This window comes from Ovis canadensis, chromosome 21 (assembly GCF_042477335.2).
Source record: "Ovis canadensis isolate MfBH-ARS-UI-01 breed Bighorn chromosome 21, ARS-UI_OviCan_v2, whole genome shotgun sequence".
Classification (NCBI taxonomy): domain Eukaryota; kingdom Metazoa; phylum Chordata; class Mammalia; order Artiodactyla; family Bovidae; genus Ovis; species Ovis canadensis.
In genome coordinates this window covers 58,482,680-58,496,346 of record NC_091265.1, presented here as the reverse complement: position 1 = coordinate 58,496,346, position 13,667 = coordinate 58,482,680, and the positions used below count along the sequence as shown (strand labels likewise).

Here is a 13,667-nt window from a genome sequence, read left to right as displayed (position 1 = left end):
TATGCTTTGTGTAAAAAGCAGAGGATTATGGGACTTGCTGAGTGGTGGGAAATAGAGCTATAATCCCACAAGTCTATATGTAGACACAAATTGATATAAGGTAATCACTTGATTAAACTTTTTTAATGATTCTGATGAGAAGTGATCCTGGGCAAATGAGATGAGTATAAGCAGATTTGCTTAAAGCTGATCCAAGTGACTATTAGAGGAGGCCCAAAGGTCTACTATTAGTGGTACTAAGAGAAGCTTTTAAAAGTGAGAGGTGCTTCATTGAGAGAATGAATACAAACAAAAGAACAAGATAGAAAACAATATAGTAGTTTAGAAATATATTTACTGCAACTGTATCTCTTAAAGATTCATCAAGCAAAGATAAAAGTCCACACGCGGTTACATACATAAATCCACTTAACCTCTTCCAAGAGAAAGCAAAGCACTTTCATGAAAGTGGGGTTTGGCAGGCAAGGTTCACTAAGAAACAGGGCCAACAAAGAGTTAAGCTACGAAGAAACAGGAACCGAGTGTGGAGGCTCTGCAGCCACCCTGAGAACAGACTGCTGGGGGTTCTGGCCCTAGTGGGTGCCTGGAGCCGACCAGCCTTCAGCTATCATGGGTACCAAGGTTTTTCAAGGATAGAGGCTATGCAAGCTTTGCAGTTTTCAAATCTGGAATTGACCAATAGCCAATATATAAGCTTAAAATACACAAACTACTGTCATAATGAGTAAGCCAAATTATTTTTTTAATGAAAAAAAAAAAAGGAAAATGCCCCTATTAGGAGGAGGAAATGAGCCAAACTTGGTTAAAGTCTAGCTTCCTTAGCTAGATACACTGCAAACCAAGGCAGCAAGTGCCTTTCTGCATTTCAGCCAGGACTCTGGGAACTGCAAAACAAAGGCTCATTATGAGGTCATCGGCAGTAACCAGCCAATCAAGCACAGGGATGGTCAACTCCCTACTTGTCTACAACAGCAATTCTCACACTCCTGGAAAACCCTTCATGCTCCTATTACTAAGGGCCTCAAACAGATTTTGTTGATGTGGATTAGAGCTACTGTATTATAACTTCAACTGAGAAAACGTTAATCTATTAATTCATTTAAAATATAGTACTGAACTCATTACAACTGTGTATTAATAACTACCTTCCAACATATCAAGTTAATACATATCATCATAGTAAAATCTAGGTTAACTTTTAAAACTTAATTATTAAATCTACAACAAGGATGAAACCCTGAACACATTATGCTAAGTGACACGAGACAGAAACAAAAAGACAAGTACTGTGTGACTCTACTTATATGAAGTGTTCAGAGCAAACAGATTCACAGAGAAAGTAGGAAAAAGGCTACCGAAGGCTGGGGGAGGGAAAGATGGGGAGTTACTGTTTATTGATACAGATTTTCTGTTTGGGATGACCAAAAAGTTCTACAAATAGTGGTGCTGGCTACATTGTTAATGGATTTCATGCCACTGGACTATATACTTAAAAATGTAAATTGTTACCCATATTTGACCACAATGAAAACACAAAGCACAAGGCCATGAGCACTGCCATAAATAAGGGACACTGTGTAAAATAACCAGCATTCTCCAAAGCTGCCAACATCACGGAAGACGTGAAAGGACAGGAGACTACGGAGACGTGACAGCTGAATGCAGTATGGGTTCCTGCGTTGGATCCTCGACAGGAAAGAGACACCAGCAGGAAAACTGATGAGATCTGAAGCTGTCTGGTTAACAGAAGGATACCAAGACTGACTAACAGTTTTGATACATGTTCTATGGTTATATCAGATGTCAACATATGGTTTTCCCAGTAGTCATGTATGGATGGGGGAGTTGGACTGTGAAGAAGGCTGAGCGCTGAAGAACTGATGCTTTTGAGCTGTGGTGTTGGAGAAGACTCTTGAGAGTCCCTTGGACTGCAAGGAGATCCAACCAGTCCATTCTGAAGGAGATCAGTCCTGGGATTTCTTTGGGAGGAATGATGCTAAAGCTGAAGCTCCAGTACTTTGGCCACCTCATGCGAAGAGTTGACTCATTGGAAAAGACTCTGATGCTGGAGGGATTGGGGGCAGGAGGAGAATGGGACGACAGAGGATGAGATGGCTGGATGGCATCACTGACTTGATGGACGTGAGTCTGAGTGAACTCCGGGAGTTGGTGATGGACAGGGAGGCCTGGCGTACTGCAATTCCTGGGCTTGCAAAGAGTCGGACACGACTGAGTGACTGAACTGAATTGAACATAAGGGGAAGCTGGGTGAAGAACATACAAAAACTTTGGATTATTTTTGTTAACTCTTCAAAGTTCAAAATTTAAAAGAAATAAAATTTAACTGTTTAAAAACCCTCATAAGGTCAAAGTTATGTATTCATAGGAGGAGATGAGCCAACTTGAGTCAAAATCCCTCTGGTCACAGAGAACCAGCTTTCTCAGATAGAACGACAGCAAATCAAGGCAGCAAGTGCCTTTGTGAGTACAGTGAGGACTAAAAAGGTTCTGGGAATTATGAAATTACCAAGAAATCAAACGAACAAAGCCAGGAAGAATTAACTTGGTTTGTCTACAACTGTGGTTCTTACACTTCTTGGTTTCAGAAAGTCTTTGCAGTATTAAAAATAACCTGAATCTCCCAAAAGATTCTGTTTCTATGAATCATACCTACCAATGTCTCCATTCATTTAATTAAAGAACATTAATAAACTCATTACATGTAAACATTACTTAATTTTAATGAAAAAAAAAAAAAGTATTTTCCAAGCCACAACTTCACACAGACCGAAGGAAGTCCACTTGATGAACTCATTTTTATAATGCAATCAAAACACAATGGCAGACCTCCCCCCCAAAAAACCTAACAAACTAAAGAACAGAAAAACAAAAAATGAGAAAAATTACGAATAAGAGAAAGGGAAAACGAGAAAAAGAAAAAAGTCAGGGAATGAAGAGAAAAAAATGGGGGAAATAAACAAACCACAGATAAAACAACAATCAAACACCTGACAGGGCCAATGCTGTATATATTAGAAGAAGGAAATGAGAGAGACACACGTACCCCAGTGTTCATCGCAGCACTGTTTATAACAGCCAGAACATGAAAGCAACCTAGATGTCCAACAGCAGACGAATGGATAAGAAAGCTGTGGTACATATACACAGTGGAGTATTACTCAGCCATTAAAAAGAATACATTTGAATCCGTTCTAATGAGGTGGATGAACCTGGAGCCTATTATACAGAGTGAAGTAAGCCAGAAAGAAAAACACCAATACAGTATACTAATGCATATATATGGAATTTAGAAAGATGATAAGGATAACCGTGTACGCGAGACAGCAAAAGAGACACAGATGTATAGAACAGTCTTATGGACTCTGTGGGGGAGGGCGAGGGTGGGATGATTTGGGAGAATGACACTGAAACATGTATATCATCATATGTGAAACGAATCGCCAGTCCAGGTTCGATGCATGATACAGGATGCTTGGGGCTGGTGCACTGGGATGACTCAGACAGATGGAATGGGGAGGGAGGGGGGAGGGGGGTTCAGGATGGGGAACATGTGTGCACCCGTGGAGGATTCATGTTGATGTATGGCAAAACCAATAGAATATTGTAAAGTAATTAGCCTCCAATTAAAACACATAAATTTATTAAAAAAAAAAAAAAAAAAGGAGGAGGAGGAAATAAGCTCACTCGGGTCAAAGTCTCTGAGGCCCAGGCAGGCATGATTACAGGGGCTGGGAACTGCAAACAAGGGCTCCCTATGAAGTCATCGCAGATAGCCAGCCCAAGACTGGGAACAGTCACCTCAGGTTTTGTTTACAACAAAGGTTTCTCTCACTTTTTGGTCTCAAGAACTCTTCACATTCTTAAAAAATGTATGGAGGACTGCAAAGATCTTTTGTTTATGTGGGTCATAGCTATCAACAGTAACCTTATTAAAAACTGAAACTGATTTTTAAAGTATTTTTATTCATTTAAAATAACAACAAACCCATTACCTGTTTACACAAATAACCCATTTTTTAAATGCAGAAACTATTTCTAAAACAAAATGAAATTCATAACAACAGTTGCACTGTTTTGTACTCCAAGATATCTCTTTAATGTCAAGCTTAACGAAAGAGATTTCTTGCATCTGCTTCTGCATTCAGCATGTTTCCGTAGGTTGGGAGAAAGATACAAAAATCTCATTTCACACAGATGTGTAGTTGGAAAATGAAGTTTAACAGCCTTTCAAATATTGAGGATTTTCTTCTTTGATACTAGACCAAAACTCCACAAGTGGTTGTTTTTAAAGGCTAGTTGCAATGTGCAATCTGAGATTTCATCACATGAATCTTTCATGTACTTTTACATTAAAATCCACTGGTCACCTTGCACTGAGTTGCTCTTTTACCTACTTATAACTGATAACCAAGGAAATAACAAGGAGATCCAACCAGTCCATCCTAAAGGAAATCAGTCCTGAATATTCATTGGAAGGACTGGTGCTGAAGCTGAAACTCCAATAATTTGGCCACCTGATTCGAAGGGCTGACTCACTGGAAAAGACTCAGATGCTGGCAAAGATTGAAGGTGGGAGGTAAAGGGGACAACAGAGGATGAGATGGTTGGATGGCATCACTGACTCGATGGACATGGGTTTGAGTAAATTCAGGGAATCGGTGATGGACAGGGAGGCCTGGGGCTCACAGTCCATGGGATCACAAAGAGTCGGACACGACGGAGTGACTGAACTGAACTGAACCAAGGAAATATTCCTTCACTGACTATGCAGAATTTCCAAATACTGGGATTTCATACAATATCAAAAAATCATACTCCATTAATCTTACCACCAATCTCATCAAAAAAAAGTGTGACAAATCCAAGTTTTCCAAAATTCTAATTTTTGCTTGAAAACTTGAATTTTATCACCGGCAATGACGACAGACTCACTCTGTTCAATTTCAAGATGTCCACTAAACACTGACGCATGAATAACTATAGTTTGTCCATCAATTGTTATTTCAAGTAAAAATGATCTGCTCAGCTGGGCCGGCTCCAACACACAAGAGCATTTTCCCCAGACAGCTGGACTGTGGTAAAGAGCAGTAATCCTCCATGGATACTCTGCATTTCATCACTTGGAATATCAGAGACCTTTACTGGAGGACTGAGATTTAATTAAAAACAAAACACCAAACACAATTTTCAGTGCTTCATCCAGGACATTCTTCAGTGACAATGAGTTGTTTTTTTTTAAACCACAAGCGCGTAGAATGAAGTCCATGACTACCACCAGCAGAGTTTGGTGCCCCTACCCCGATTCATGTTACGGCGCCAGCAGTTCTCTCTGCTGCTCGCTGCTTCTGTACCAACAATGCAACTGGAAACAAAGCTGCTCCAGGAAAAACCGTGAGAGCCAAAAAAGTCATTCAACCCTTTGCATATTTACCACAACTTGTGTTTTGTTGCTGAGCATTCCCACAAGAGAAAATATTTTTTGAAGTATAGGTGGTGGTGATACGAGTTGAGCCATGCCTATATATCTGCTCATTTCTAAGGTGAAAGTAAAACTCTATAAACAAGACATTAACTCAGTCTTCATGTTTGCAGCTGAATCTTTAATTCAACAACACAGTACCATGAAGTGGCACTGCCCCGAACTTTACCGACTTTTCATCCAGTGTGCATTCAGGAATCCCAGCTGTTCAAAACTTATCAGTCTCTCAGCTACTGAGTGGGCTTCTCTGGACAAAGCAATACCTCATCCTGTAAGAGGCTTCAGTGACTTTGGCATTTTTAGCTGGAAACGCTGGAACAAGTTTTGGATTTTAAAGAGACTGTGGTATGTACACTTAAAACGCGTAATTTCTTTCTCTTTAATCTCTGACGACTGCTCCTGAATGAAGCTGCAACGTAACTGGTACCCTTCTAGTGGCAGCTGCAGTGTGAAGTCGCTCAGTTGTGTCTGACTCTTTGCAGCCCCGTGGACTGTAGCCTGCCAGGTTTCCCTGTCCATGGGATTCTCCAGGCAAGAATACTGGAGTGGGTTGCCATTTCCTTCTCCAAGGGATGTTCCTAACCCAGGGATCAAACCCTGGTCTCCTGCATTGCAGGGAGATTCTGTACTGTCTGAGCCACCAGGGAAAGCCAACCAGCACTCTAATACTACATGAAAACACTAAAAATAAAGCACACACAATAAGCTACATTATTAGTGTCTATAAAGATGAGAAGGTATCTTTCATTATGATTTCATTAAAAATTTTTTTTCATTTCTTGTTTACAGTTTTGCCAAGTTTCTTCAGAGTAGATCCCTCCCTTTCACTTGTTGATACATTTCTAACTGCAGTAAACAGAGCTAGCAGCTGTGTTTGAGAAAGCAAAACTTCCAACGTTTCTTTTTTAAGCCAACAATTCATCCTTAAATGTAAGAAAAATACTATGAATTTTCCTCTATTTTAGAATAAAATAGAATTGAGGCTAAAGTAAGTTATAATTTTAAGAATTATTAGTTTCCCCCAAAGTTTTTACAAGTAGGTGCTGGAAGTTATCCTTACTTCTCATGTTTCTTCAAAGGTGCTAGGAAAATGTTGGGATTTTAAAATAACTATTTATTGGACAATAATGAGGTGTACAGAAATTACAACAGGTATACTGCAGAAAGCTAATAACAGCACAGAAGAAGTGATGAATTCATCACCAAAAACTTCCATATTTACACCTTAAAGTACTACCTTAAAAACTCTAGGAAAAACAAAAATACAGCAGTACACATTGAAAAAGAAAAGAAAAGCAGCACCTACTCTTTTAGCCAAGAGTGATAACGTCAATACACATCACTTAGCCTCTGGAAAACACTGTCTACTGGGGAGAGAATGAGAGTGAAACGAGCAAATATAGCATTAATGTTACAAGGAAAATTATTTGGGTTTTGTATAGCACCAAACAGGGCTTAGGGGCCCCAAGGGTCCCCAGACTACACTTTGAGAACCAACACAGTGTTACCAAAAGTATTAAGTGCCTCCTCAGATCTCTCCCAAGACATGGTCTAGAGTTTTGGCATTCCTGATTGCCCAGAACTAGCTTAGACCCCGTCACCAGGGAAACTGGGATGCCAAGTCAGGCTTCACTGAGGAAAGTGGCTCCAGAGACAAAAAAAGAAAATGTTTTCCAAAGCAGGGAGCTCTTAACTTTACACAAATCAGAGGAATAGGAGAAAGAAAGGATGGGGTGGTTCTGGGATTCTATACATGAAGGAGATCTCAGACTATCAAAATTCCCCTTCTGAGCCAGGCCGCAAAAGAGGCGTACAAACAGGTGAGGCAGAGCGACACGGAGATGAAAACCCAGGAAGGACAGTGACAAGGAAGGGACAGAGTTCAAAGCAACCAAACAGAAAAAAAGGAAGTGAGACAAGCCAGCAGAGGGTCAAAAGGAAGCGGAAAATGCAGTGAAAGACATATTCTGAGATGAGCCCTGCAGCAGAGACACTTACCTTTCTTCCGCGCCACAGTGGCAATGTGAAAAAACTAAGCAACTTGCTGCTTTGCTAAGGCATTTAGGCTCTAGAGGCGCAAGCGAGGAACATCAACAGGAGCCAACTGAGACCAAAACCTCGGCTCAAGACTCGAAGTCCACAAATCCACAGGAATGGCTGAGAAATGGCTGTCACCCTCCCAGGGTTCCCAAAGGGAGGCTTTCTTCTCACTTCATAAAAGCCAACAAAGGTAACAAGAACCTGCCCTTGCAGGCCCCTCGGCTAGTGGAAAAGGAACCTAAAATCACCAGCTGCTAGGTTCCCATGTGGTCTTCAAGAGAAACAGGGAGCTTTCTCCTGCTGCCAAAGGGCAGACACAGCTCGTGAAGAAAGGAACATGAGGAAAGAAATCCAATCCAGGCACCAGGTGGGGCCTCCTCTAACACCCAGATCCCAGCAACTCAGAAAAGCCGGGGTTCCAGGGGCTAGATCTGGCCTTCCAGCCAATGAAGAGACTGCACACCTACCACCACCACCACCACCACGACTCACAACACAGAAGTACGGACCAGCAGAGGGTCGTGTGTTTCTTTTTCCTTTAATCAATAAAGCTGCCCAATATTGGTATCTTGTCAATACATGAACTTTAAAAAAAAGTGCTTTCAAAAGTATATAAACCTCTCCAATCGGTCAGTTCAATCGCTCCAACTCTTTGTGACCCCACGGACTGCAGCTCGCCAGGCTTCCCTGCCCATCACCAACTCCCTGAGCCTGCGCAAACCCAGGTCCATCGAGTCAGTGGTGCCAGCCAACCATCTCAACCTCTGCCATCCCCTTCTCCTCCTAAATCTCTCCAACTGCATCCTTTTTTCTTCCAGATAGCTGACTGGTAAAATTAAAAATAAAAAAAATTTTTTTAAACTCAGAAATCATAAGAAAAGCACCTACGGAACCCCAGTCAACAGAGATAATTCAAAGTATTTCCCTTCTAGCGACCTAGAGTTGCATGGCGCTCAGACCAGGCTTCCCTGGTGGCTCAGAGGATAAAGCGTCTGCCTGCAATGCGGGAGACCTGGGTTTGATCCCTGGGTCAGGATAGACCCCCTGGAGAAGGAAATGGCAACCCACTCCAGTATTCTTGCCTAGAGAATCCCACGGACAAAGGAGCCTGGCGGGCTACAGTCCATGGGGTCGCAAAGAGTCAGACACAAATGAGCGACTTCACACACAACACACACGGACAAAATTCATTAAGTTGGTCAACTGAAACAATGATGACAATAATTTTTATATCCTGTCAGGCCCTATTCTAAGCGCTTTATATTCGTTAATTCTTTTAACGCTCACAACAGCTATACCTCCAAGACAGTACTATTATAACCCCTTTTTCTTTACAGAAGAACAAACAGCCGCATAGGGACAGAGTAAGCTCAAGGTCACAGCGAGGCCTGTCCCAAGATTCCAGCTCAGGAACTCTAGCCGTAGCACCCAATCTGACCACAGCGACACCGTTTATTGGAAATCCAAAGGCGCTGGGATCCCCTTTCAACTCTGCTATAAAGTCAACTCAATCAGAATGCTACGCTAGGCCAAACGGGCCCAAGGGGCCCCACTTCCTGTGACTGGAGAACCAGTACCTCAAACTTTTGTGGGCAAAGCAAAGCAGCAAGCCACAGACACTGCCAATGCTACGTGCAAAGACAATCAAAACGCGGCCATCTGTGGAGAGGAGGCGGGGATGTGAGGGGGTGAGGGAAAGCCAGCAGGCCCTAAGGTCTAAAGAGGTGAGAAAAAGGGGGTGCCCTGCACACTGGATCATCAGCACCCACAACAAAACCCTTCAGTCACACGGTGCTTGGGAGAGACCACGAGACCACTGCAGCCACGCCAAGGCCAGATGCTAGAGCGCTGCCTGCAGGTGGCTTCACTCGCCAACCAGCAGGCGTGGCCTGGGGGCTGTCTCAGTGGGAGACTGAGGACACGATCCTGCCACATCAGCGGCACTGGCGGTCCAGCCGCACTGTCTCCTCCCTGAGACGGATTCCCTCCTGTGCTCAGGAAATGCCAGCACATGGTGACTGAAGTCTCCCACGCTTCCTACAGGTACCTCCACCAAGGACAACCAAACGGTTCCCCATGGCTGAAGTACCTGTCGAACTGCCAAAGACCAAAACCTATTCTCTCTCCTTTTTTCTTCTCCAGTGGGCTTGGACAGACAGTTCCTATGCACCAATCCAAAAGGTCTGGGGTCTGGTTGGATTTAGCAGCCAGGTCACAGTAGCCAGGAGGCAGGAGTCCAGATTCCCTTCCAGGTCCACAGACCGGGAGCCAAGCACAGACCTCCTGGCCAGGTGGAGGGCCTTCTGCCAAGCTGTGAACTGCAAAGGAAAGGAGCTGTACCTTCGAGATGCTGGTGAAAGGTGCCCAAGAGAAAGCAGCATGGCGTGTGGAGAAAGCCCACTCACTGGAGAGGCCCAGCTCAGAGACCAGGGGAGGGAAGGGGGTTGTTTACAGACATCACCCAAACTCATGCCTCAGTGAGCAGAGCCCAGAGGAGGCAGATCTTTGAATCGCCAACTTCCCAAACAGCACAGAGGAAAACAGGACGAGGTGGTTCAAAACCAGCTTGACTGGTTCTACAGAGAAGTCGCTGGTCTGCTCCGCCTTCCAAATGTTAAAAAGAAAAACGTGGCTTGCAGCCAGTCACTGAACCCACCCCTCCCCTCCCCCACTGTCCCCAGGATCCACCGAGCCAAGGGTCCACCTCACCCTCCCTCCTACCTACTTGTGACTCTCATGACTCTGTAAGCCTAAAGTCACTAGTTTGCTGCGCAAGATGAAATGGTACATGTTTTTGCCCTTTCCTGGGCTTCCTAGGTTGCGCTAGAGGTAAAGAACTCGGCTGCCAATGCAGGAGATTCAGGTTCAATCCCTGGATCGGGAAGATCCCCTAGAGGGCATGACAATCCACTCCAGTATTCTTAACTGGGAAGTCCTGTGGACAGAGGCGCCCAGCGGGTTACAGTCCACAGGGTCGCAAAGAGTAGAACATGACTGAAGCAACTTAGGGAGCACTCACCCTTTTCTAATGAGAAAGAACCAATGAAGTAAGGGGGAATGAGTGGAGCACTCCCCACAGGGGCCAAGGAAGCTTCAAACCCTCTAGAAGTTCAGATGAAGGGAGCCAGCTTATTCACACAGCCCAACGCAGAGGCAGTTCTAGTGAAGGGAAGGACCGGGGATTCCTCCTCCTCCAACTGATAACTGGAAATCAATGGGCCAGATTTCCTCCTGGTGGTTTTTCAGAACCAGAGGTACCATCTTAAAGTCTAAAAAAAAGGCAAGGAAACTCCATAGCCCACACTGAGAGGGCTGTGGTGGCGGAGTGACGGGAACTTTCAGAGTTAACATGGGGACAGACGGCCTCCTCCCAGGCCACAAGTGGGAAATGGGTGGCTTCCTCCCCCACCGGGTTTGTAAAGGTTTACTCTTCCCATTGCTGAGACTGAAAGGGAACCTGCATAGATAACACTTCAGTGACTCACGCCTGTTTGATGAAGGCTGGGAGAAAGCCCGGAGAATCCAAGCTTCAAGTGCAAAATGTACAAATGCTGGAATCTACCACGGAGAAAAGGAAACCCAGCCACCTATCTGGTTTGTCATTTTGCTGAACTTCTGCTGAAGGAGGAAGGGCCAGGTTTAAACTCCACCCACCCTTTCCACATCCCTCTCAATTTTGGCTCTGACAGGAAAGTGGCAAATAACGGCAGCATCACCATGACGAAGAGAGAACCAAAGGCTTTCCATAACTCCTCTCAAAGAAGAGGCCTAGTGGTCAGTCTTCAGCTTAACCAAGCGGAGGGAGCTGGGGCCAGACCTGGTTGGCTGCAGGAGAGCCTCATCAGGCAGCCTCGGAGAATGAAGGATGACCGCCCTCCTCGCGCTCTCCATCTGCTGAGGCTGCCTCATCCCAATCCATTAATGGGCTTCAAAGTGCTGCTGGGGGGGAGTCCACTTAGCAGAGATGCTATCACGGGGCCAAGGGTGGCACCCAGCCCCCACCTCGCTTGTCGATAATGGGCCACAAAGTCTGAGGCTTAGCTGCACTTTAGGCATAAAATATTCATACAGGTCGACATAATACATATGTAGAAGAGTCATGGAAGCTCCTGGGAGAAGAGAAATGCCAGCCAGGTGGCTAAGTGCTCAGTGGGAAAGAGTTCATGAAGGCATGGCTTAGTCCTGGTCAAGTGCCCACTGAGAATGAGGTTGTTCTGTCCAAAGGGGAAGCAGTATAGTCTGAAAGTTTTTGACTCCCAAGACCTCTAACCATGCAAACCTCTCAGAAAACAAATTCTCAGTCTCTCCCTACCTCACAGGCACCAACTCTATTTAAGACATTTATGCTAAAAAAAAAAAAAAAAAAATCAGGCCCAATCTTTGGTCACCGTGTAATCTGAAGCAGGGCAAATCTCAATGACTGCCTTGTATCCCTCTTCTTAGCTGCTTCCCAAAGTCCACAGACTAGAGAGGAATTATTACAGTTTACCAGGGAGTTGCCTTGGCCAGGCGCGAAGGCTGTAGTATGGCGGCTCTGTGAACTGCAGGGTCCACTGGAGTCCTTGCTCTAACCAGGCCTCTTTCCGCATTCCAGGGGTAAAGCAGACAGTAAAGACTGTATGGTCTGAAATGCACCCACACCTCTAGCCAGAAGGCAGCACCACCAAGGGCCCCCGCCAGAGTCAAAGGGCAGAGGTCAGAGCCATCACCCAGAGCACAGGTCTTGCCGCACAGCTTGCAGGACAGGGAGTGAAACGAGAGGGGACCGAGCTCTCGCCGAGACAACACTAAAACCAGATTATTCAGCGAAACGTTCAGGCAGAATCAACCCTGGGAGCCGTGAGCTAGCTATGTGTTTGGAGTGGCTCAGTGGTTCTTTACAGGATCCTGAAAGTTAGATTTGCTCTCTCACCCAGACTTCCAAACTCCTCTTCCCAGAATCATCTGAGAGAATAAACAATGCCACTCACTCCCTGGAAGGACGACAGAAGCCCCCACCCTCGCCCACCGCAGAGGGGCAGGCGCAGAGGCAGAGGCAGGGCTGGCAGTGAAAGCCTCCTTCTTTCTTGCAGGAGCTCTCCCTTGTGGTTCCCGAGGCCCAGAGGCGGGGGAGGCCTGGGGCCATGCAGGCCTCCACCAGGCATTCCAGAAAGCTCTCGCCAGCGGCAGGTGGACACTGCACGCTGGACCCCTCTGCACTTGCCTGTTTCTGCTGCTGCTGGCTGGAAGACAAACAGTCATCCTGCTGATTGCTTCCACTGCTGCCAAGCCTCCAGGCCAACAGAGCCATTTGGAAAAGTGAACAGAAAGCTCAGCTCACAGATTCAGATGCCCCAAACTACCAGTCCCAGGTTACAACCCTCCTTCTGCAAACAGAAGAGTCTATGATTGTGAAAAAGCGTATCTGCAATCAGGTGCCACAAAAATCACAATAACGGCAGGGCTTAACTTTCATCTCCTCCTTTCACTGTTAGAAGCAGAGTCGACAGCAAGCAGGCAATGTCTCTGCAACACCAGGTTTATTTTTATGCTTCAGCATTTTCTCTCTCTGGGTCTATGTGTGTTTAATTCAGATGTGATCAAAGAGCTCCTAGAAACAGGTTCTCATCAGCCACATGTTTTAAAGAAAGGGGGAGAGAAAGAGCGAGAAGAGACTGGAGTTTGAAGACAACCAGCAGAGTTTGTTTACCTGTTTTTCAGTGAAACCAATTTAAATAATTTAAATCTAAGTAAGGTAACAGAGGACCTTTGGGGGAAAGAAACCAACCCAACCACATCCCTTGCTTTTTATCTCGCAACATTAAGGATTCTACCACAACCACTTTAGTTAAACTCACAACACGACCAAGAAGAGCTTACTGGTCTCACCTGGTAGCATGATCTAGTCCAAAAGAGGCCAGTGCTTCAGGCCTCTCTGGCCTTATGACTCGAAGAGCTGTTACATTTTTTTTTCTTGTTTTAAAAAATACCACATCTGCTTGTAAGGTTTTTCAAAATCTTTGTTTTTTCAAGGCGAAGACTTAATATCAAGTCCGTAGTGGGACTACCCTGAGAATAACAGCAGAAGCGATGAAGTGGCTCGGGGGAACCTAAATCCACAGACTGGAAACAGGATGAGTAATTCATA

At 44.9% G+C, this 13,667-nt stretch overlaps 1 protein-coding gene across 25 annotated transcripts in view; it reads right to left on the bottom strand.

The window, feature by feature from the left end:
• Window positions 1–13,667, bottom strand: part of MARK2 (microtubule affinity regulating kinase 2) — a 55,972-nt gene that overhangs the window by 39,185 nt on the left and 3,120 nt on the right. The gene's annotated exons all lie outside the window — the stretch shown is intronic.